The sequence below is a fragment of the Ceratotherium simum genome, chromosome 5, assembly GCF_057802395.1.
Source record: "Ceratotherium simum simum isolate JZ-2026a chromosome 5, ASM5780239v1, whole genome shotgun sequence".
Classification (NCBI taxonomy): Eukaryota; Metazoa; Chordata; class Mammalia; order Perissodactyla; family Rhinocerotidae; genus Ceratotherium; species Ceratotherium simum.
Genome location: NC_141904.1, coordinates 3,965,498 through 3,989,099, shown reverse-complemented (window position 1 = coordinate 3,989,099; position 23,602 = coordinate 3,965,498). Strand labels below are relative to the sequence as shown.

Genomic DNA, 23,602 nt, shown 5'->3' with positions numbered 1-23,602 from the left:
ACATACTGATGCTGATTTTATACAAGAAATAAATAAGAACCAAATGAATCAGAAAGAAAACAAAGACTGTCTTGGTGTGACCCAGCAACGCTCCCTTCCCTGGCCCAGGCTCTCAGTTGATTCATTATTTCTAAGCAGCGTGCTCCAGCCCCTTAAAGATGTGAGACAGGCAGTGGAAGGGAAAAAAAAAAAAGAAAAGGACCTCTGGATGATGATCAACTGAAAAAGTGGGCATTCTGGTGAGCTGGTTTGTGGACGTGCACCCAGCCCTGCCCACGAGAGTTATTTCTGAGATTATCTCTGAATTTCTGTAGTGAAAGTGGTCATTATGTTAACCATGAGGCTTCAGCAATGTAAACAATGCCCCCTAAATTCTTGAGACTACTTTTAAGAAAGGTTTCTATATGTGGCAAAACTTTTTAAAAAGGGGGCCTTGGGCCGGCCCCGTGACTTAGCACTTAAGTGCACATGCTCCGCTATTGGCGGCCCGGGTTCGGATCCCGGGCGCACACCGATGCACCGCTTCTCCGGCCATGCTGGGGCCGCGTCCCACATACAGCAACTAGAAGAATGTGCAGCTATGACATACAGCTATCTACTGGGGCTTTGGAGGGAAAAAATTAAATAAATTATAAAAAGGGGGCCTTAACAGAGCACGTCTTCAGCTTCTTTTAGGTGGAACTCTTCTTGTTGCACAGGTGGAGGTACAGGAGAAGAAAATGACATGAGGCGTTTTAGTCTATATCTGCCATCTCTTTGGGTCTTTGGTAACATCATTAAAGATATGGTGGAATGGGGTGTATGAGACCAAAAGACAGCTATTAAATTGTAATGGGAGCATATGAATCACTTTCTCTTAATGTTTTGCACAGCTAGAATATCAGTGTGAAGATCACGTGATCTAGATAGAGAGTGCACCTCAGCATTGGCGCAACGTAAGGTCTTAGGACTGTGCTGCTCTGTGTGTTCAAGGTGTAGAGAATTGCATATAAGCTCAGGGCTCTCCCTTTGGGCAGAGTTTAATTGATACAGGGCCATACAAGGCACTGCTCACTCTAGGAGTACATTCATCTTAATAGAAAGATGCCTAGTTGGCCTGAGTTCATTACTCACCTTCTGTGTAATTACACAGGGACCTATTTTTCTCTTATATGTGGACCACCTTCCACCATTCTGACTGTGCCATAATTCTACTTTCTCTGAAGAAGAGAAATGATTTCTTCATAACGTTTTGATGAAATTAACAAAGCTCTTGATAATACTGGAGGGTTTTTTCAATTACCTTTAACAAATTTTTGTATAATATGAGGTTTCCTTTCAATGAAGTAATTTAGCCCAGTGAATGCTTGTCATCTTGAAGTAGCCAAAGTGTTTCTTCCCTAATGATCTGTGTTGTAGGAGAAAAACAAAGAATTAAGTTAAATGAGCAGCAGAATGTTTTTACTGGAAAAGTGTGTATGGTAGCAATGTACGTGCTTGTTAAATTGAGTCTGTATAATTGTGAAATATTTCAACATGTGCATCTGGTGTCTTACTGTACTTGGTCTTGGGTGTCAATATTATGATAATGGATTTGGTGTGAGCTCCTGTGGGAACCTTATAAACTCTGTACTTGAGCACGTTGGATGGTAAGTGTTTTTAGTTGTTGGTTTATTTTTTTTCCCCCATGGATACAGATGCTCGTCAGTTTATTAAATTACTGAAGTTAACAATTGATCATTTTATCCAGGATATCATAGGCAGGATTTTTTTTGTTTTTTGCTTAAAAACCTTCACAGTACTGATATTTTGGGCCACACAATTCTTTGTTGTGGAGGACTGCCTTCTGCATTGTAGCATGTTTGGCAGCATCCCTGGCTTCTACCTACCAGTAGCCCCATCCCCCCAAGTTGTGACAAAAATGTCTCCTGACTTTGCCAAATGTCCCCTGGGAGGCGAAATCACCCCTGGCGATCACCACTGGTCTGCTGACACTTAGGCATGGACTTCGCAGAGATAAAATGGCTGAAAGCCATGTCCTCTGATAGGAAGAGGGTAAGTTTGGCAGAATGGTGGTTGGATTTGGTTGTGCGTTGGTCTAGGTTGTCACTTTTCTGAATTCTTTAAACCAACACGTCTCAAACTTTAATGGGCATCCAGATTATCTGGGGCCTCAGACTCCATCGGTCTGGAGTTGGGTGTGATATTAATGCTGCCAGCCTGACGACTCGCTGGAGTAGACCTGCACACGGGACATTTAATAAATATTTGGTGAGGAGGTTAAAAAACTTGTTTTTCTTTGCTGTAGTTGGGACTCCAGATAGGAAAAAGTTACATTCTAGTTACATTTCTTGAGACTATTCCTTATACATTAAGTAATAGTAGAATAAAAATAGGTTGCACATCTTCAAATCACTAGAGGGTAAAAAAAATAAAGGAAATAACATCTAGATCAGCAGATGATAGGGGGTAAAAAAGGGAAACAGAAAGAAAAACCAAGAAAGTAGGAGTAAGAACTAATATACCAGTTATAACAATAAATATGAGTCGAACTCAATTACAAAACAAAAGATTCACAAGTCATAAAGCAAATTCTACTATAAGCTATTCAAAGAGAGACATACCTGAAATCTAGGATCTTTCTCAGAGTATATTCATTACAGATTTCATCATAATAGTCCTATCCTTGTGGTCTCCTGGAAATGTAAATAGATATTTTATAGAAATCTATTTGAGAACAAGTGTTGAAGAACATCTTATGTTTACCTAGAATATTCCTCAGAGGTTATGGAGTTCTCTTTGGAAACGAAATAAAGAGATTAAGTTCTCTGTGGAGGAATAACATGTGTGATCCAGAGCCGTTCTGAACGTGCCCTGGTCGGGGACCATGCATCCTGACTTGAGCACAGTGCTTACCCCGGGGGTGTGGAGGGATGGTGCAGGGTGGTTGTGCTCTAGCTGTATTTGTGCTGTTTCATCCCTTAAATTCTGAAACAACTCTGCCTAAATATCACCATCAGTTGACACTGGGCGATTGGGTGCACTGATGTTACCAACAGTAGTTTCTGTGCTTTTATTTTTATATGTTTGAACTGTTTCATAATTAGAAATAAAAATGTCTGTGGTGAATGGATCACTATCAGATCACTGGCTCATCGGCCGCCACCTGTGATGAGCATGTCCCTTCCTGTTCCTTGTGCAGTCCTTGTAAAGCAGTCTGACGTTTACTCTCCTCCCCTTCAGTCTGGACTTCATGAGCTTTAATCCAAGGTGCCCACACCTTTTCATGTGAGATAAATATTTGTTCCTAGATGATGCCTCTATCAGTAGAAAATGTTCAGGTGTGTGATCATTGAGCACGAGTCTAAACTTACCGGAGCCTTTTTCTCAGTTTTACTGATTTTATGTCCCCTGCCCTAACGTGGAACTTGTTTTCTGTTTTCCTTTTTGGTGTCAATATGTGATTTTCTAGATGGTTTCCAGAGCCAGTAGAGTGGATTGGATAGAAAGGGGATTTATGTATAGGCTGCTTATTTAGTCCTGTAGTTTGTAATATTTTATGTTATTCAATACTTTATGACATTTTATATTTTAAAAATATTTTATACTATTCAATAATGTTGATTAATTCTCAGTCCATCATCAGGCTCCTGGCCTTTCTCATTCCGTGCTCGGTTGGGTGTTTTAGAACTCCCTGCACCCTGACTGTGGTCCTGCCTCTGCCTCAACACTGGGTCCTCAGGGCGCGTGCTCAGTGTCTTATGCTTCTAGGTGGTAAACCTGCTTGGGAGGAAGTCATCACAAGCGTGCCTGTTGATTTCATAGAAGTTACTGTTCTTTCTCAGGAGCTGACCACCCCTGACTTCTTGGAAGCCCTTTTCCTACTTGGCTCCTTATCAGATTCACACAGTGGCTCTCTAACCCTCATCTGCTCTCCCCGTGGTCCGTCTGGCCTACCCTCTCTCTGGGCTCAGCCGTGGGAATCTCACTTTCTCTTTTCACACAAGAATGAGCCCCTTTTACTTCCCTCCATCACCCTGAGGATGTTCCACACTCCGCACACTTCTCTTAGGCTGCAGGGACCTCATTTCCAAATCCATCGCCCTTTTCTCGGTTGTCCTGTTTCCTGACATCTGCAGCACTTGTTGGTGTTGTTTTCCACTTGTTGAAGTCTTTTCTTCTTAACGTACATTGTTGCCTTGGGCTCCATGTAGATCCCTGATCTTTCTTCCTTTGCTAAGAGCTTTTGTTCATTTGCTCACTAAATCCCTCAGAACATGTTTGTGAGGCACTGTGGAGAAGCATCAGCCACAGGGAACTCTTAGGAAGCTCCCATTCTTGGGGGAGGCTGAACAGAGTGGTACTTCTGGGTGTGACAGGGGGCTCTCATGGTAGGAAGAGACAAAGGACCAGAGCGAGCACCTAAACCAGCTTCAGGAATGGTGGTATCAGGGCAGCCTTCTTGGATCATATGACAGTGAAGGTTGACAAATGAGTTGGCTTTAGCCAGGCGAAGAAGGGGAGGGAAAGAGTTTTGGACAAGAGAGCTATGAGGCACATGCACCAAGATGCATGAGATGACGGCACAGTGTGGGGGGGACGTGGATTGCCCAAGCTCTTGGGTAACATGATAGAGGCTTGCCAATGAGTTAGTATTGCCCCATTTTGCACATGAAGAAACTGATATGTAAAATGGTTAAGTACCTCATAGAAGTCGAATTGGGCAGTTAACACTTGATCAGACAGTATTCAAACTCAGGTCTGTTCAACTCCAAGCCACTTCTCCCCTGCTCCTGAGGGAATGTGGAGGCAGTGTGTCTGTGGGTGTTTGTGAGCATGAGCATGCACTCAGGCCTTCAGCGTTTTTCTGGAGTCTTGCCTTTTAGAGTCACGTAGCCAATGTTTTTTTTTTTTTTTTTTGTGAGGAAGATCGGCCCTGAGCTAACATCTGCCAATCCTCCTCTTTTTGCTGAGGAAGACTGGCCCTGGACTAACATCCATGCCCATCTTCCTCCACTTTATGTGGGACGCCGCCACAGCGTGGCTTGCCAAGTGGTGCGTCGGTGCGCGCCTGGGATCCGAACCGGTGAACCCCGGGCCGCTGCAGCGGAGTGCGCGCACTTAACCGCTTGCGCCACCGGGCCGGCTCTGTAGCCAATATTTTTAAGGGAAGGCATGCACGTGCGTGTGTGTTTCTGAGCGTGTCTGTCCTGTTTTTCATCTTGGTTGTAAGGGTTTGCAAGGTGAGGATGCCTTCAGTTCTTCCAGGCAGGACAGCATAGAGAACCTCCATTTTATTTGCCAGTTTCTGAAGGTGTTTAAAAATGAATGTGTTTCTGACTTTTGATTTGAGTCAGTTTTCTTTCTCCTGCAGTGATGGGCAAGGAGAGGTGTAGAACTGGACCGCTGGTAATGGTGATTAAAGCAAATGACATTACCTATAATGTGGAGAGTCTGCTCCTGGTGGGAGCCCAGGTCTGCTGCCTGTGGTGTGGGTGCACACAGGTTACCTGGCCACTGGCCCCAGGAGGGCTCTGCTGCCTCCTGCTTCTCACTTGGGGCCAGTTCCCTCTGCAGCAGACATGAGCGCTTGAGGAGGTCTGACTCAATCCTCCAAACTCCAGGCCCCTGTGGCCCATTGACTTCACTTTAGTTAGAATGTGGGACAGTGAGAAACATGCTTTAATTTAATGTATAATGGGGTGAACACCGTGGTCACATGCTTTAATTAAGAAGCTGTGCTAATCAGTTCTCACACTGGAAATATCTACATGCTCTTCTTAGGCTGAATTGCAGACACCTGAGAACTTCCTCTTCCAACAAAGCTCAGCCCTGTCTGTAGTGCCAGGCCTTCCTCCTAGACCATCCTATTCGCAGACTCTAAAATTCACGAAGATCAAAAGTTGGTGTTGTGGCTACAACAGAGCCAACCTTTGATTATGTGTGATCATGGGTGGTGGGTGAGTATGGATACCAAACAGAAAAGCCCCAGACCTAGTCTTTGCTTTTAATTCTAACCACTTCCCTTAAAACACTTGAGCAGAACTTGTAGCAAAGTGCAGGACTGGCACATCCAGGAACCGGGGTCTGTCCTCATGTCTTGTGCTTATGCAGGCGGATCACAGGAGCTGCTGGGGAGGGGGAGGGGTGGCGTTTCAGGTCCGTGAGAATGGCTGGCCATCACTAGCCTCTGTACCAGGAGTTGCATCTGGATTGTCAGGGTGGATTTGTGGTGACTCTTCACCTACAGTCTGGGTTACAGTCTTTGGCAAAGCCCAGGGTTTCTCAGTCTTGGCACAGTTGACGTTTTTTGGGTTCCAGTTCTTCGTGGGCGAGCTGTCTTGTGCGTTGTAAGATGTTTAGCTGCATCCCTGCCCTCTGTCCACTTGGTGCCAGTAGCACCCCATGATTTATGACTTCTGAAAAGGTCTCCAGACATTTCTAAATGTTCCCATGTTGAGAACCACTGGAATAGTCCCTTAGTGGTAGGTATATCTGATATTATTTGATGTAGAAAGGGAATTTCGCCGGCTCTGTTGTTGGTGCCAAATCCAATAACTCATCAGCAATAAGTCTTTTGTATGCCAAGGTCTAGGAATGTGAAGTGGGCTTTACTTACTGCTCTGTTGGATAATGGACCGGCAGTGAAGCGTAATGATTAAAAGCATGCGTATTGGATGCCATGGACCTTGGTTATAAATATGGCTCAATTTCTTAATAGCTGTGGCATTGGGACAGTTACTAAGTGCCTCTGTGTTTCAGTTTTTACGTCTCTAAGATGAGGGGGTATTAGCAGCCACCTCCCAGGCTCCTGTTCCCGTAAGAGTCACATACCTGGTGCCTGGCAGTGTGTGACTCAGGGATCACTGTGGGTTCAGGGGGTGACTCAGTTGACAACAGAGTAATTGGCGGTCTCTGGGACTCTCCCCCTGGGTCAGGCTCCCACAGTTCCCCACTTCTCCCTGTTTTTCTCAGGGCAGTGTTCTTCTGCACCGAACTGCAGGGCAGCAGGAGGCACAGTGGACCCTTTGTGGAGTGCTCCGAACCCCCTCGGGTGTCTGGCCCGGTGGTGCTCTCACGGGGGAGGGGGAGGGAAGACTTCGCTTCTTGTGGCCCCTCCGTCCTGTCACAGGAAGTGGCACCCGGCTATAGGGAGTACGAGCCAGGTCCCAAGCGTTGCATGGTCTTACTTGGCAGTCCGCACGAGCCTGAGTCTCTGGTGAGAGTAGAGCAAAGCTGTGCAACTCTTGACTTCAGGGTTTTGGGAACTACTTCCTTTCTCTGTCTGGAATTAGGCTGAGCTGCTTGGATCCCTGATGTTTTTCCAGCCTGTTCTTCTGCAGCATTGTTTTGGAATACGTGGTTCTATTCCCTGGGGCCAGGCAAGGAAGTGAATCTCTGACCTCTTTTTGCCTTGCTGGATGGTGTTTGCATTTCTCAATTAGGCGTGCGGTGCTCAGATCTTCAGATCATGGGGCTTGGGGCATTAATGGATCCCTCTGCTCTGGGGATGAGGAACAGAGATTCGTTTCTCAGAAAGCAACAGCTTTAACTACTTAGCTAAATATCAGCCACCTGTGTGTTTGTTCCAGCTTCAGCCTCGCATGCCCGAAGGGAAAGAATATATAAATATCTGGGACTGTGAGTGGGAGTGGGAATGCTGCAGAGAAGGGTTCTCACGCACTTGAAAACCTAAAACCTAAAACGTGATGTACTTCGATCCTGTTGGAGGAAACAGTAACCTTTGATTTTAATAAGATATATTGTGGCAATAACTTATGAACTGGGCAATTCTTAAATGAATTTGTATTTTATTAAACGGCATGTGGCTGTAAAGTAACTACATTCATTTCAAAATGAGTAGGGCTTAAATGTGAAAGATGCACTTTTATGCAGCTTATAGATGCTGCTTAGAGTGCATATAAATGAAAGACCTTTACTTTTTATGAGGCCTACAGGTTGGGATCCGTTGTTGAATGTACGTGTCTTTTTTAGATCATTCCGTTTGTGATTATTTCACTTTCCCAGTGGGTTTCAATATGAGTCAGTCAAGTACATTATGGGAAAGTCGTCTTATTTCGTGCCATGTCCCGTGGGAGCTATTAGATGCCATTTCGTTATTGCCTGAGGTGTAATGTCCGTAGGGAGAACATTCTGATGATAACAAGTGCTCCTTTCCGACTCGACCGTGTGTCACAGTTTCATACTCATGATTTTCTTGGACCAGGACCAGTCTGTTTTAGTCCATGCTTTTTTTTTTTTGATGTAGCCTACACAGACTTCCTTCTAATTCTTCTCTGTACATTATTGCTTTTCTCTTTTGTATTTTCAGTCTCTCTCTCTGTCTAGAAGCTACTTCCCTTCAAGGTATAAACCTGCCCAAGTCCTTAAAACAAAGAGAAAACCTGTAGGTCTAGAAGTTGTGACACCCCAGCAGCTATAACCTTGGTCAAACCTTTTCCGTCCTGAGATAACAAAGGTGGAAACCCTCTGGCAGAGAAGCAGAGATGCAGAGATGGAGCCCCGGGATCAGTGCGCGCTTCTGGGTTCTAAGCATCACTGCTCACGAGAAGGGGCCAGGCCCTGGGGAAATGACTGATTTCACATCAGGCCCAGGGAAGGCGCAGGCGACTTGAGGTATCTTGTGGGCAGAAAGCAAGGAAGTGCTCAGACCAATGGGAAATGTGAAAAAAAGACACAGGAGCTGACTTGGAAGCACTTCTAAATTTGACAGTTTGGGTACTGAGAAGAATGACAGTAATAGATGAAAATACTATGAAAAAGAAACCAAATTTGGTAGTTGATAGTGATATTAAAAATATGGGTAAAAATAGGAGGATGAAGACAGGGAAGCCCTCCTTTACGGAAGAATGCCAGCTATAAAATGTAGAAGGAATGATAGAATTAGAAAGTCACTGTTTTACAATCTCAGTATAATAATTGATTGGGGCAACAATCTTCACGTGACTGTGAAAAGCCGTACGGTGAAAGGTTGTGGGAGAACAGGATACAGTCGTCCCTTGGTATCCGAGGGGGATCGGTTCTGGGAGCCCTGGGGGTGCCAAAATCCACGATGCTCAAGTCCCTTGTATAAAGTGGTGAAGTATTTACATATAACCTACGCATATCATCCCGTATACTGTAGATCATCTCTAGATTACTTATGATCAATTGTAAATGCTATGTAAATAGGTGTAATACTGTATTGTTTAGGGAATAATGACAAGAAAAAGGTCTGTACATGTTCAGTACAGATGTGACCATCCTGGGCCTTTTGACCTGTGGTTGGTTGAATCCGGGAATGTGGAGCCCGCAGAGACGGAGGGTCACCTGTATTTCAGTCTGAAGGCACCATTCCCAGATCATGAAGAACAATAAAGGAGAAGTTGTACCTTTTCAGCAGGGGTATCTGGCAGTCACTGAATGACCAAACTTACCAAAAATGGGATAACTTGACATTTTGTGCCTCCTGATATGATTCAGTTAGATGTACACAACATACCCTCTCAAAAAGCTAATCTTGAAGATTCTGACAAATTCAGATTATGGAATACTCTATAAAACAACCAGCCTAGACTCTTTAAAAAACCAGTGTCATGAAAAGCAAACAAACATTCTGGGGCAGGAGGGAGCAGTTCTAGATCAAAAGAGGTCGAAAAGAAAGATTATAATGAGTGATTGGGCGTTGCGGGGAGTGGAGGAGAGAGCTATAGAAATGGTTTTGGGACAGTTGTGTAAATCTGAATACAGACTCTTATATTAGACCATATTATTAATCTTAATCTTAATCTGTGATAGTGGTGTGATTAAGCAGGAGAATATTCTTGTTTGTCGGAGATGCATGTTGAAGTATTTGGGAGGGAAGGGTCGTGATTGCAACTTATTTTCAAAATGGTTCAGTAAAATAAAGTCTATGTGTATATATATCCTGTGTATGCGTGTACTTTTTGGATGATCTATATTACGTATAATGTGTGTACATACACATGTGTATATATTGGTGCATGTGTGTCTTTGTGCTACGTGTGTGTATCAGTTCTGAGGACGGGTCCTGAGCTCAGTGACTGACAAGGCAAACACATAACGCCGGTCTCTGGACTTCCCTTCCTCCTGAGCGTTCCTTCTTAGGCCCCTTTGGGAGCTCCTTGCCTATCCTTAAAAGTGGTATTTCTGCTTCTATTCTTGGCTATCTTCTTTTCTCTTTCTACCTTCTTCTAAGCCAAAGTAGTTTTTATTTAAAACGTTGTTTTAAACCATCATCTATAAAATAAACTTTTCCTTTCTTCTATCAAGTACTCTTTTGGCACCTATTATCAAGGCAGTGTTCTTGGGGTTGGAGGCAGAGCAGAAGACCACCAACATCGTCCCTGCCCTCTGGCCTCTGAGCACCTCGTCTCCTTTCCCACTCCCCTGCACCTCCACTTCCTGCCGCTCTGGGGCCCTCGCAGCCCTGGGTGCTGAGGAGCCGCCGCTTGACGTCCACAGGGCAGCCTGTCCCACCTGCCTCACCCTGAGGTACCTCCGTGTCTTGTCATCTCTTCTCACTCTCATCATGTTTTATAGCAGTAACTGCCGAATGCTCATTGAGCACTTTACCTTGCCCCAGATACAGGCAGTGCTAATTGCTTTTGTTTTTTCTTTTTAATAGAATATTTGATACTTTGAAAAGAACTTGTCACGTAAGCTAAAGCACAACAAAAAGAACACAGTGTCGCGCTGAGAGCCAGCACGCCACCAGCGTCTCTAGCTGCATGCTCCCCAGCCATCAGCCTCCTCCGCCCGGAAATGACCCTGTCCTGAATTTTGTGTTTTCCATTTCATCCCTTTTAAAATGAATGATTTTAATCCATATGAATGTACATCCCATTGTAAAAATTGTTCATGCTGTGTTTAGTCTTCCAGGACTGTTTTTTATCCCCTGCTCAGCATTATGTTTGTAAAGTTTATCAGTTTGCAAAAGGAATTGGAAATATTTAGAAAAGAGGAACGTTCATTCCCCTGATAGCTGAGCATTTTAATTCCTGGGTATATGCCCTAGGAAACTCTTATAGGAGCATGCCAAGGAACATGTGTAAGGATGCTTGTAGAAACACTGTTTGAAATAGCAAAGATGTGGATATAGCTCAAATGATTACTGACAGGAGAATGGGTAAAAAAGAAACATCATTTATCTAGGGAAATTTTATGCAGCAGTGAAAATGAACGAGCTACAGCTATGCGCTTTTAAATCCTCAAGTAGTCCTGATGAGATAGAAGTCATCCCATTTTATAGTTGAGGAAACTGAAATCTAGATCTTGAAGAAATTGTCCATGCTGCTGCAGCTCGGATGTTGTAGAACCGAGATTTGAATCCAGGTCACGGCTATTCTGAAGGCTTAACCACTAGGGAACAGTCTTTCCTATTGAAAAGACTTGTCTTTATTAGCTTGTCTGCTCTACTGCATGGAGAGAGAACTTTGTGTTTTCACCCAGCCCAGCAAGTGGTTCCTAGTAGGTGTTGGATAAGCTTCTGATAATGGACCTTATTTTACACTGGAAGAAAGCAGAGGAAGGGAGCTTAGTGCCTTGAGCAAGTCCCTGAGGTAGTAACCAGAGCGTCTACAACTGGCAGCTCTTCTGCGCCCTCAGGGGCTGTAGCGTCTGACCTGTATGGTCTTACCCTGGTTTCATGCCTCCCTTCCAGGGGGTGACTGGGAGGAACCTGGCAGATACCATGTCAGCAGAACTTGGATTGTCACTGCCTTGCCTCCAAGTGCCTCAGCCGGGGGCTACCATCGCTCTCCCAGTGGACAACAGAGGCCTCTCCTCCTCTCTGGGACTCTTATTTGTAACGTGAATTTGTCCGGCCTGCAGCAGCGAAGGTGCCAGCAAGTTTTCTTTGATCTCTTGGATGTTGCTGGCAAGATTAACTTGTGCAACAAGTGCAGGTGTGTTTGTGTGGCGGGTGGGGGTGTAGAGAAGGCAAGGTGGCAGGTATTTGGTGCCCTTGGCAGGTAAACCAATATTTGTTGTAAATGAAGATTATTGTGCTACTTAGGTATTCTGGCCCAGGGGAACAAAAATCGAAAATAAAAGCCAAAGCTGAACTGCCTAGCTGTCCCCCGAGCTTTTCCTGTCTGTCACCTGTGCCCACAGAGCTCTGAACAGTGCCTGCTTTTTCTGTCCCAGTAAGTCATGAGAGGCCTCTAGTCCTTTGGAAACTGGCGGGGGCTGTTGCAGGCGTCTGCAAGGAGGACCACCTGAGTTTTGTCCGGCCTGCATAGGAGCAGCTGGAACACCCAGGCGGATTTGCTGTCACACTGTCACCACGGTGGTGCTGAAGTCTAGTTCTATTAAGATCTAAAACAAACGCACGGGCAGGGGTGCCAGAGCCCTGGCCTCTGTCTCTGATTATCCATCTCTAGCATCTCAGTGTGGCTGCCTCATTGGTCTCTGTTCAACGTCACCTTCTCAGGGAGGCCTTCCCTCTTCACGGATCTGACACAACCATGCCCTACTCAGCACTCTCCAGCCTCTCAACGTGTTTTATTTTCTTTATAGCTGTCTTCAGTATTTAGAATAATATTTATTTTTCAACTTATTTGCTCCATCACCCCCCCCCCCTTTCCTGCATGTACCTCCCTTAAAGGTCAGCCTCATGAGAACAGAACTTACTTCTCTTGTTCACCCCTACATTAGTGCCTGGCATATGGTAGAAGTTCAATGGATACTTTCTGAATTTATGAATGAATCTATTTGTACAACTTTGGTCAAGTTAAGGACTTCATTTCCTTAACTGTCAAATGAGGAGTCTTTTAGTTTATCCTGAATTGTTACTTTCTATGTGCAGAATGGGTTAAAATGCATAGACATCTTTATTGATCTTTGGTACATAAAATTGGTTGACTATAATCTTTGATTTATGACATATTCTTATGCAAAGTTCATGCAAGATTGACTTCTAAAATTCTTATTTTGTTATTTTTAATCATGTTAATAATTTCACTCAAACTCAATAACCGAAACAAAAGCCGAGACATCGAAGTAATAAGCTCCACGTAACTGAATGCTCTGTCCTCTCTCCCACGTGCCATCTCCCTGCTCACCTTTGTTCCATGTACTCTGAATCCCGTTTTCTTCATTCTCTTGCTGTCTTATTTTATATTGTTTCATAACATCTACATGTAGTCCTAAAAGTGTGTGTGTACATGTTGCAAGTATATATGTGTATTGAAATTGTGATTTCTTAAAAACTGTATCTTTTAAACCGTAATCTTTTAGTGATTTTATATGTATCATAGCACATGTCATCCATGTTACCGAGCGTTGCCGTGAGTCATTTGTTTTGGTGACTATTACATTCTGTTGTCAGACTACAATTCATTCACTAAATTTCTCGTGTTTGGTATGTTTCCAGGTTTTTGACCTTATGAATCATGCTCAGATGTATATCCTTCTTGTCTCTTGATGAACATGTGAAAGGATTTCTTTTGGGTATAAATCTAGGAATTAAATTGCTAAATCGTCAGGTGTATGAATGTTAAACTCAAGGAAATAATGCCAAACTATCTTCCAAGTGGTTACGCTAATTTATGCTCCTACCAATAATGTATCAGGATTCTGTGGATGTGAATTCTCTCCAATATTTCATTTTCTCAGGTTTTTAAACTTTGCTTGTGAAATGTCATTACATTATGGTTTTGATTTGCCTTTCCATGGTCACTAATGATATGGGCATCTCCTCATATGAGAATTGGTTACTTCCGTGAAATATCTAATTCGTATCTTTTGCTCATTTTTTTCTGTTGGGTTCTTTTCTGTTGGGTTCAAAGAAATTCTTTGAATATTGTTGATACCTGCTTTGTTGGGTTTATGTATTGTGAACAGCATCTCCCAGACTGTAACTTGTCTTTTCACTTTTAAAGGTATATTTTGATAAAAGTTTCTAATTTTAATATAGTCAAATTATCATTTTTTTTCTTTTTGAATTAGTGCTTTTTTGTATCATAAAGTTTTCCATCTCAAAGTCTAAAATAGTGGTTCTCACAGTGTGCTCTGTGGAACCGCGGGGGGTCCCTGATACCCGTGCAAGGGGGCCATGAGGTCAGCCTTGTTTTTAAAAGAGTACTAACAGGTTACTTGCCTTTTTCACTCACTGTGCTGATATTTGCACTAATGATGCAAAAGCCATGGTTTGTAAAACAAACTTGTATTTTTTCAGCACAAATGAAGGCCAGGTACCCAACTGTCCTATAGTCACTGCATACCTTACTGCCACAAAATCTTAGTAGACAGAAACAGAAAAGAAAAAGCCAAGTTCACTTAAGAATGTCCTTGATAAAGTAATACATATTGTTAATTTGATTAAATCTTACCCCTTAAGTATGTGTTTTTTACATATTTTACATGACAAAAGAGGAATTGTGCATAAAGCACGCTGCCTGACGGTTGTCTAGAAGAAGGACACTTGAGGATTGAGTTGCAAGCTGAATTAGACGCTTTTTTCATGGAACACCATTTTTACTTGAGTGATACACGAACTATATAGTACTTCAGACTTGAGTATTTGGCAGACATTTTGTCTAAAAAGAATTAACTAAGGCTCATGTCAAGGAAAACAATAGCAGTATTTGTTGGCGATGATAAAATTCAAGCTTTCAATGAAAGAATTTTGGAAAACTTGCATCCGCTGCTGTGAGCTTGACAGCTTTCCGATACTTAGGCTGAGGTCAGTGTCAATATTAATATGATTTTTTGATACTATATAATGAAAAGTATACTTCAAAGTTCTGCATGAATGTGTATCTCCAAATGACCAGTGAATGTATAAGGTTATAAAATGTAGCATGGGCAAAAGATTTATACAGGATTTTAATGTAACAAAAATATTCATTGATGGGGTCTTAGATTCCACCTTGCGACCGACCTTTAGGAAGCCACCACTTGTTGCGTTCTGGTGTGGTATCAAAGGAGAAAATCCAGAAGGCTATTAAAATACTCCTTCCTTTCCCTGTTGTATATCTATGTGAGACTAGATTTTCTTCAATATGCTTTGACTGAAATAACATTTTGAAACTGACTGAATGCAGAAGTGGATTTGAGAATCTAACAGCTTCCTGCCACATGGAAAAGAGATAATGTGAAAATGTAGAGCAGTGCTATTTTTCTAATTAAAACTTTTTTTAAAAATATAATTGTTTCATAAAAATGTTATTCACGTTAACTTGTCATGCTATTTTATTTTATTTATCTGTTTATTTATTTATTTTTTTGTGAGGAAGATCGGCCCTGAGCTAACATCTGCCAATCCTCTTTTTGCTGAGGAAGACTGGCTGTGGGCTAACATCCGTGCCCATCCTCCTGCACCTTATATGGGACGCTGCCACAGCGTGGCTTGACAAGCAGTGCGTTGGTGAACGCTGGGATCCGAACCTGCGAACCCCGGGCCGCTGCAGCGGAGCGCATGCACTTAACCGCTTGTGCCGCCAGGCCGGCCCCGTCATGCTATTTGAAATGAATTAAAAATAAATATTTTATAAATTTCACAATTAAAATTTCTAATATAATAATACTGGTAGATATACAAACAAAAGCTCTTTTGGCTTGTCAGTAGTTTTTAAGAGTGAAAAGGATCTTGAGACCAAAAGTTTGAGAATTCCTGGCTAAAGTAATATTTAACTATATTTTATAGCAAGTTTTCTTCGGTGTTAGTTTTCTTATTTTGATATGTCAGCTGTTAATCTATACATATACTGGACAGTATGTGGACCATCTGTAAATGCCAAAAAAGGATACCAGACCTTTATGAAGAGTAATTAAATTTAAAAAATATGTAAAACTTCCCAGTCTGTCATTGTAACTCCTACAGATCAGATACGTTTCATTTTTTTCTTGTTGTTTCTGGTTGTCTGTTTGGTTATCTGTCCATCTACCAAACACATGAGTTAAGCAAATCATAACCCTCATCTCTTTCTCCCACCTCTTTCTGTGTAGGACCACCGCCTATGGGGCTCCCAGCCCTGGCCCAGATCTCCTGGCTCCCTAGCCATCAGGCCCACCGTCTGGCCAGCGAGGACCGGCCTGCTTGTTACAGTGTAGGTCACTTATGGTAGTTGGCGCTCAGTGGGCATGTGCTGACACACCCGTGCTGGTGCCCGGGCGTGATGCCCAGTTTTCTTTTGAAGTGATGGAGGTAAACTGGGAGAAGTATGAGTGTCCCTTGAGTGTCAGATTCTAACTCAAGAGTTTTCCTGAGGGATTTTACTTTTGCTGGTACGACCTCTAACTTAGTAAGTTATTAGAAGGATGGGGAAGGGATTTCCATTTTTACTGAAGAGCAGCTGTGTGCCGGGTTCGAGTGTGTCTCAGTTAGCATCTCAGCAGCTCTTCGGCGTGATGGCTTTATCCTGCTGTTTGTAGGTGATGGGACAGAGGAGGACCAAAGAAGCAAAAGAGCTAAAAAGCAAAACAAAACAGTGTGGCTCAAGGTCACAGTAGATTCAGATCCAGCTGTTTATCGGTCTTTCCCACCATGGGAGAGAGCCTCTATAAAAATCTGAGTTCTCAATGATATTGACTGTTTAATACAATGTGATTATTGCTGCTGTTGTGTAAACACCTAGTTAAGGGGCGGAGCAGTCCTGCACACTCTTCCTCTCCAACTTGTATTTATGTGTAAGTCACCATTTTTATTGGACACACTCGTCTCCTTAGGTCAGGGGTGAGGTGGGGCGGGTGAAAGGGCACCGGACTTGAAGCGAGGTGACTTTTCCCTTGAAGTCTCGTCCTTGGGCTTTATTGGCTGTGTTATCTTGTTCTAGTCGCAGAACCTCTCTGGACCCCAGTTTCCTCATTGCTAAAACAGAGCCAATAATAGAAAGTCTTTCCCAGTGTAATTTGGCTGCTGGAAACACCCAATTTTGATCACAGTATCTGAAAGGCTGTAGAAGCAGAGGACTGTGCCTCTGGGGATAATTAGATGTCTCGGCTCTCGTGTCGTATAAAAATTATGTAAATTATCATATCGGTGTTGTCCTCACCCCTCGACCTTGGGGCTGCCTTTTGAGACTGTGTCTCTTCTCTTTTTTAGTGGGTTGAGTCATATAAAATGGCTGATATTTGACTATTTTTTATCTACAAAAAATGCCAGTTTCATATGGTTATTGCTAGTACATTTTACAGCTTTTGGTAAAATTACACATGAATGATTAAAAAAAAATCCGTGTGGGGCGGGCCCAGTGGCGCAATCGGTTAAGTGCGCACGCTCCGCTGCGGCGGCCCGGGGTTCGCCGGTTCCGATCCCGGGCGCGTACCGGCGCACCGCTTGTCAAGCCACGCTGTGGCGGCGTCCCATATAAAGTGGAGGAAGATGGGCACGGATGTTAGCTCAGGGCCAGTCATCTTCACACACACACACAAAAAATCTGTGTAACTGTACCAGAGGGCACATGGTAAAAATCCAGTGAGCCTAGATCTTGGTTACATTTTCCAAAATAAATTTCCACTCTGGATTTTCCTTCTCAGGCTGTCTTGATGACGCGTGTTAATCCCTAGCAGCCCTGGATGTTTTGTGTTGAGGAAGCCCTGTAGGAAATGGAGCGTGTTCCCCTAGAATAGGTGGGGCTGATGTGGGGAGTTGACTGCAGTGGGAAGAGGAGGTGCGAATGCTAGTGTATTCATTGTAATTATGTGAAGGGTGAGACCTGTCTGTGTATCTAAATGTCTGTGTCTGTGTAGGTAGATATATTCTCTCCTGCAAATGCTTTCTGTAAGTGGGGAGAACTGTCAAGAAAGTTGGTAGGTATAAAAATAAGTTAGAGGGAAGACTTAAGAGGTTGCAGTTTCTCTATTTACAGAATCATTTGTTAAGAAGAGTCACAGCTTTTAAAAAAAACTAAATTTAGTGATTTAAAACACTTTGGTGGCAGAAGGGGAGGTCCTTGCGGTTGGTAAATCATCCCTTAAATCCCTGCCGTCCTTCAGTGGCAGCCTTCTTACAATTTCTCCAGAAAATGGGACTTTTTAAAAGAAGTTTTTTTCCTTTTTGGCAGTAAAGTAAACTGGAGTGAATTCTAAGCACGAGTTAAGTTTTAAAATTATTTATTAGTCTAGATTTTATGGAACTTACTGTTCAATTTCTAGAAAAACAGAGAATAGAATAAGTTCCACAAGTTATGTTCTTTGTCTTTGCCATCCACAAATTAAAACTAAAAATGCTATAATTGCTTGATATTTAAATGTTTGTGAAATCTCAGAGGAAGAAATTAGAAGTTAAGAAGCAAGGACATAAAAATCAAAACCTAAGAGGTTAATAAAAAACTTCAACAGCAACTATGAGGCTTGTTTAATTCCTGTCTCTTCCCTTTGAAAATCAATTGTGACTCACCATTAGGTCCACACCAGCAGCCCAGGCTTTCCGTGTTTCAGAGAAGAGTTTAAATGCTTCTTTGCATGAAGTATTTCACCTTCGGTTTCAGTTCTTAGTGAGGTTGTGGCCTTTTGTGCTCTTAAACCAAACCTTTTTTTTTCCCCCTTCTTTCTTCAGCGTTTTAGTTTTCTATTGGACTCCCTTAGCTCTGAGGATTACGTCACAACCCAGTTGTGTCGGGGTTCTTTATCATTTCCAAAACTGATATTAACTCACTAAAATTCCACATACAGAGAACACTGCCTTATTTTACAAGCAGTAAGTTTACAGATTTTTAAAATAGGAATTTCCTTAAGCCTGTTGCAAGAGCCCATGGAAGAAAACCCTGCTTCATGCGATTAAAGAATATTTACAGGGAAAAGTTAATTGGACTTCATTTAGTCTTTGAACTTGGAAAAGTCAACTCTCACTTGTAAATCTATCACTTGTGATTCCATCCATTAAAAAAAAGAATTTGGGACAAGAAGAGCACAACAAGCCATTTTATGTTGGAATCCCAAATATTCTTTAAAATCTGCTCTGCGTTGGATGGACTTTTCTTACTTACCGTTTTTTGCAGTCTCTTACGTTCTCTGTAGGCAGGATTAGATCTGCCACTGAGTGTAACATCTGATGTTGCGGGAGGTGTGCTTTGCTTTCTGCCTGGACGCTCGTGCTGACCAGCGGAAAGTGCCGCATTAGCTCTCAAACCAAAACGCTTCAAGTGCCCTACGAAAGGTTGACGTCTTGCCAAGGGCTGGAATGGCAGGTACTGCCGATGGCCACTCCCCTTTGGAGCCCAGCTCTGCTATGTGCTTGTGTACGTTGGATCTGCCTTGTGCTTAAGGTTACAGATCATCCAGTCCTGACCGAACCGTAAATGGTGTGAAACTGGGCTCAGAGAGAGAGGGGAGAGCTCCAGCCCGCAGGATGCTGGATCTTTCCCATGCTAGCTGTGACCTCTTCCTGTGAAGCTTTTGTAAGAATAGCTTCTGTATTTATCGAGAAATATTTTCAAGTTGTAATTCACACAGATTCAACTAATTCCTTCTAACTTGTTGGAGAACTGAAAAACACTTGTGAGTGAAACAGACCAGAGCATTTCCCACTTAGAGTAGCAGGGGCGGAAGTGGGGAGGCTCTGCAGGCGGGTGCTCCCCTGAGAGTCTTGATCAGCAGAGGGCGAGACAACTGTCAAATGAGAGGAGAGATTGCAGGGACCCTAAGGCTGCCTCCTCGGGCTTGGGTGGTTTCCTTCTCCAGGCGGACCCTGTTCTAGGGGTGGACTGGGTGCTGGACGGTGCCTGGTCTGCTCCACCTGTTGTCCTGACGCATTCGCAGCCTTGAGTGGGTGCTGTTGGGCCTCCTCCTCTTTCTTTAGGTTACCCCCTCCTCTTAAACCTGGTTTCGGAGCACCCCATTTGACCCCACCCTCTGGATTATTTCCTTATTTAAGAAATGATTGCTGGGATTCTTGGCGCTTACAGAGTACTCTGGATTAACCCAGTCATAATTCGTCTCTCAGAAGGAAGTCCTTAATCTCCTACACTCTGTCTGCTTCAGACTCATCCAGGTTTGGACGCATATCATCAACTTTATTCATTTTTCCAGTTTCTTTCCTTTTGTCTTAGACTAGCATGGTCATTGTCAATCATGCTTATTATCATTATCAAAGGAAATGAAACAAAAACTCTCAAAGCTCCGCATTGACCTTAAGTCCCTTTTATTTGGTACCACCGTCTACTGGTCGCCCAAGCTGTAAACCGTTAAGTTCTCCTTCACTGGCTCATGTACGCCTATCCAGTCAATCACCAAAACCTGCTGGTTGTTTTTAACAACCTGAAGACTTTTTGTCTGTGATTTCCACCAAACCCAAGGTCATTTTTGCCCATATTCTATGCCTCAGTCTGTTGCCCACCAGTGTCTGCCCTCTGGTCACCCCTGAGAGGGACCCTCTCGGATACAAGCATGGCCGTGTCCTTTTGTGGGTCCCTGTCACCAACAAGACAAGTTCCTGCTGCTCACTCTGCAGACCAGTGCTGCGCCGTGTGGCGCTGCTCATCGTGTGCCGCTCCTCGTCTTAAGCTTCGTGTTCAGCAGTGCTGTCTGAACTCCTTGCGTTTATCCGTGGTTCCTGCCTCCTTGCTGGGCTTATGCCTTCCTCCGCCTGCAGTAACTCTCGGGAGTAATTATCTTCTCCCTTCGCCTGGTTCATCTGGAATTTGAACTGTGTTTCTAAAATTTCAGCCATTCGTGTCCTTGCCTCTCAATTCTTACTATATTCACGTACCGTCTGCTCTGTTTATATCCGATTTTTGCTTCCTTGGAGTCACCTTAAACATTAAATGCTCAGCTGCACCCTAAGCAAACACGACTTTGAAATTACAGATTTTATGTGTTTATTTTATCTTTTCATGAAATAATTACATAGCCGTTTAGTAAATTTGTCTGAGTTTGATTTATCTTGAGTATTTCTCAAGCCTGTGGAAACACTGCTTCAGAGGCTGTTCCGCCCACCCTTCCTCTGGGAAGCTGTTCCTGATCCTATGTGCTGGGGAACTCGCCCTCCTCTCTGTTAGCAAAAAATACTGTCGGTCCTTCCTTCCATCCATTCTTATGTTCATCTGTTCATCTAATCAGCCAAGTACTATTTATTAGTCACCTGCTATATGCCAGATGCTGTAGGGGCGTGGGGTGTAACCCTGAGTGCCTAACCTGTGCTTTTGAATTGTCTGCCCTTGTGTCTATCAGCTGGATTGGGAACTGTTGAAGGCAGGGGCAAGATCTTGTCAGTTTTGTATCTTTGGCACCCACCACGTTTAGTCACGGAATTAAGACTACAAAAGTAAAGATGTGTTGATTTCTTTTTTTTTTTTTTTTTTTTGTGAGGAAGATCAGCCCTGAGCTAACATCTGTGCCAATCCTCCTCTCTTTTAGCTGAGGAAGACCGGCTCTGAGCTAACATCTATTGCCAATCCTCCTCCTTTTTTTTCCCCCAAAGCCCCCAGTACATAGCTGTATGTCATAGTTGCACATCCTTCTAGTTGCCGTATGTGGGACGCGGCCTCAGCATGGCCCGAGAAGCAGTGCGTCGGTGCGCACCCAGGATCCAAACCGGGGCCGCCAGTAGTGGAGCGCACGCACTTAACCGCTAAGCCACGGGGCCGGCCCGATGTGTTGATTTCTTTTTTTTTTTTTTTTTTTTTTTTTTTTTTAAAGATTTTATTTATTTTATTTTTTCCCCCCAAAGCCCCAGTGGATAGTTGTGTGTCGTAGCTGCACATCCTTCTAGTTGCTGTATGTGGGACCCGGCCTCAGGATGAACGGAGAAGTGGTGCCTCGATGCGCACCCGGGATCCGAACCCGGGCCGCCAGCATCGCAGCGCGCGCACTTAACCGCCAAGCCACAGGGCCGGCCCCCGATGTGTTGATTTCTTAGTTTTCTCTTTCTTCCAAGTTTTATTTATAGCTCTTGGTCTGTTTTGTAATTGAGACTTCTAAACATTGAAAAAGGCCACAGTAAAGTTAAGTTGCTAACTTTTATTTTTGAAGGCTTGTGATGCATGGTATAAAAATAAACTGTCTTTTATACATATTCAGTTTGATATGCAGGAATAGGTTTGTTTATAATCCAATAACTGCTAGAACTAGCTCAGATACAAAGAAAACTTGAGTCAAATGTGTACATATTTTAACCAAAACTAGTACTTGAGGCTGTGCAGATTGAACTTGGCTCCCTTTTATTGGATTCAAGAAGGATTGCAATGTTGAAAGTAACAAGTACTACATGGGAATGCCGAAGGAAAAATGTAATTTTTTTTTTTTGTTTAAAGGCACTTGTGCTTTCTTAATGGCATTCTGTTTTGTAGGCTGAAGGGAGAAGGGAGGAACCTGAAACTCAAATCTCTAAGTCTTATGAGTTCATAGAACTTAGAATTAAGTTCTCGGGGAATTAAAAGAAAAGATGTTGACAGAATCCACTGGCACAAGCTAAGTACTTGGGGAAACCTGGGGGCATGACAGGAACCCTGAATAGTGAGATAGAAATCAGTGTCTGAGATTTAGGAGACTGTCCAAAGCAGAACAGGCCAGTTTAAACGTGGAGGGTGTATTCCTGTAAATAGTTGAAGAGGCGCACCCCTTTTGACTGTGTTCAGGTGCATCATGTCTTAGTTTCGTGCTGTGCCAGAGACCACTGAACTGGCTGTCCCTGGAGGCTCCCTGGCCCCACACGCTGCAGGTTGAAGAGGTGCGGCCGCAGCGTGCGCTCTGCACGTCCGTGTGGCTGAGAACACGTCCCATTTCCAAACACACCATCTGCCCTCTCTCCTCTGGCCCCTGTCAGGCTGTTGTCTCAGCCTGGACTGGGCTCTCTCCTCCGTCTCTCCCTGTTCCCCTCGGTCACCCCTTAAACCTGGCGTTTGTGGAGCTTTCCCTTATTTTCCCACTAAGAGTGGGTGAGGGATTACCCCTCTCTGAATTCCTACAGTGCGTAATTTGAGTTATGATGCGGCCACTCCTCAGACATTGTCACACAGATGATGACGCCTGTCTTTCCTGATGGGGGAAGGTGCGTCTGTTGCTGGCGCTCCCGAGTCTGTTATTCTCTCGCCCCGCTGGGAGGGAGGGCAGGTGATTTTCCATAGCCTCTGTCACCGTGTTGCCACGCTGCCCAGGCTGGCTTCTGGCCTTGGCACATTACCCCTCTGCTTAGCAACCCGTGGGCATCTCGCCCACTGAGACTCCGGCTCAGTGAGAAAGGAAGCTCCTTCAGATACGAGAAGGTGATCCTGTTGAATGAATGAGGATCTCCACTGTTTTTCCTTCTTTCTTTTTTTCCTAGCCCAAGAAATTTAGTCATCTTTTTAATTTTGATTTTATTGGTAATTTAAATTAAACTAATTTAAAATTTTTTTCGAATTTATGCATTTATATACTTTAAGAAATCAAATAGTTTTATAAAACTTACAATAAAAAATAGCAGTCCCTGCCATTTTTCTCTGCCTCAGCGGTCACCTCTTTCACTTTTTTAGCTGTTATTTTGGGTATCAACCCCTGGGTTCCCTCCATAACCAGCAGTTCTGGGCCTTCAGTAGTGTCTGTTGACATCTTTGTGAGGAAGGTGAAGATTTCGCTCTTACCCTCCACACTTGTCTTCTCCTAGATAATTATGTCTACAATTTTTGGATAAATCAGTGTCCCTTAGTCATATAATTAGAGCCACATAAATATTATTTAT

The 23,602-nt window shown here is 43.5% G+C and overlaps 2 protein-coding genes across 14 annotated transcripts in view; one reads left to right on the top strand and one right to left on the bottom strand.

Annotated features, from left to right (window-relative positions):
- The window catches only part of MED12L (mediator complex subunit 12L), a 320,889-nt gene that overhangs the window by 119,372 nt on the left and 177,915 nt on the right, over nucleotides 1-23,602 (top strand). The window lies entirely within an intron of this gene.
- The window catches only part of P2RY14 (purinergic receptor P2Y14), a 50,083-nt gene that overhangs the window by 2,932 nt on the left and 23,549 nt on the right, over nucleotides 1-23,602 (bottom strand). The window contains exons 2-3 of one of the 3 annotated variants that reach the window (XR_015552135.1): nucleotides 2,604-2,675; nucleotides 1,315-1,387 (exon numbers count right to left, since the gene is read on the bottom strand). The exons of 1 other annotated variant lie outside the window; for it this stretch is intronic. The gene's annotated coding sequence lies outside the window, so the exon portion shown is untranslated. Of the gene's footprint in view, nucleotides 1-1,314; nucleotides 1,388-2,603; nucleotides 2,676-23,602 lie in introns of those variants that run through there. One more of the 3 variants, XM_087430391.1, reaches the window with a different exon arrangement.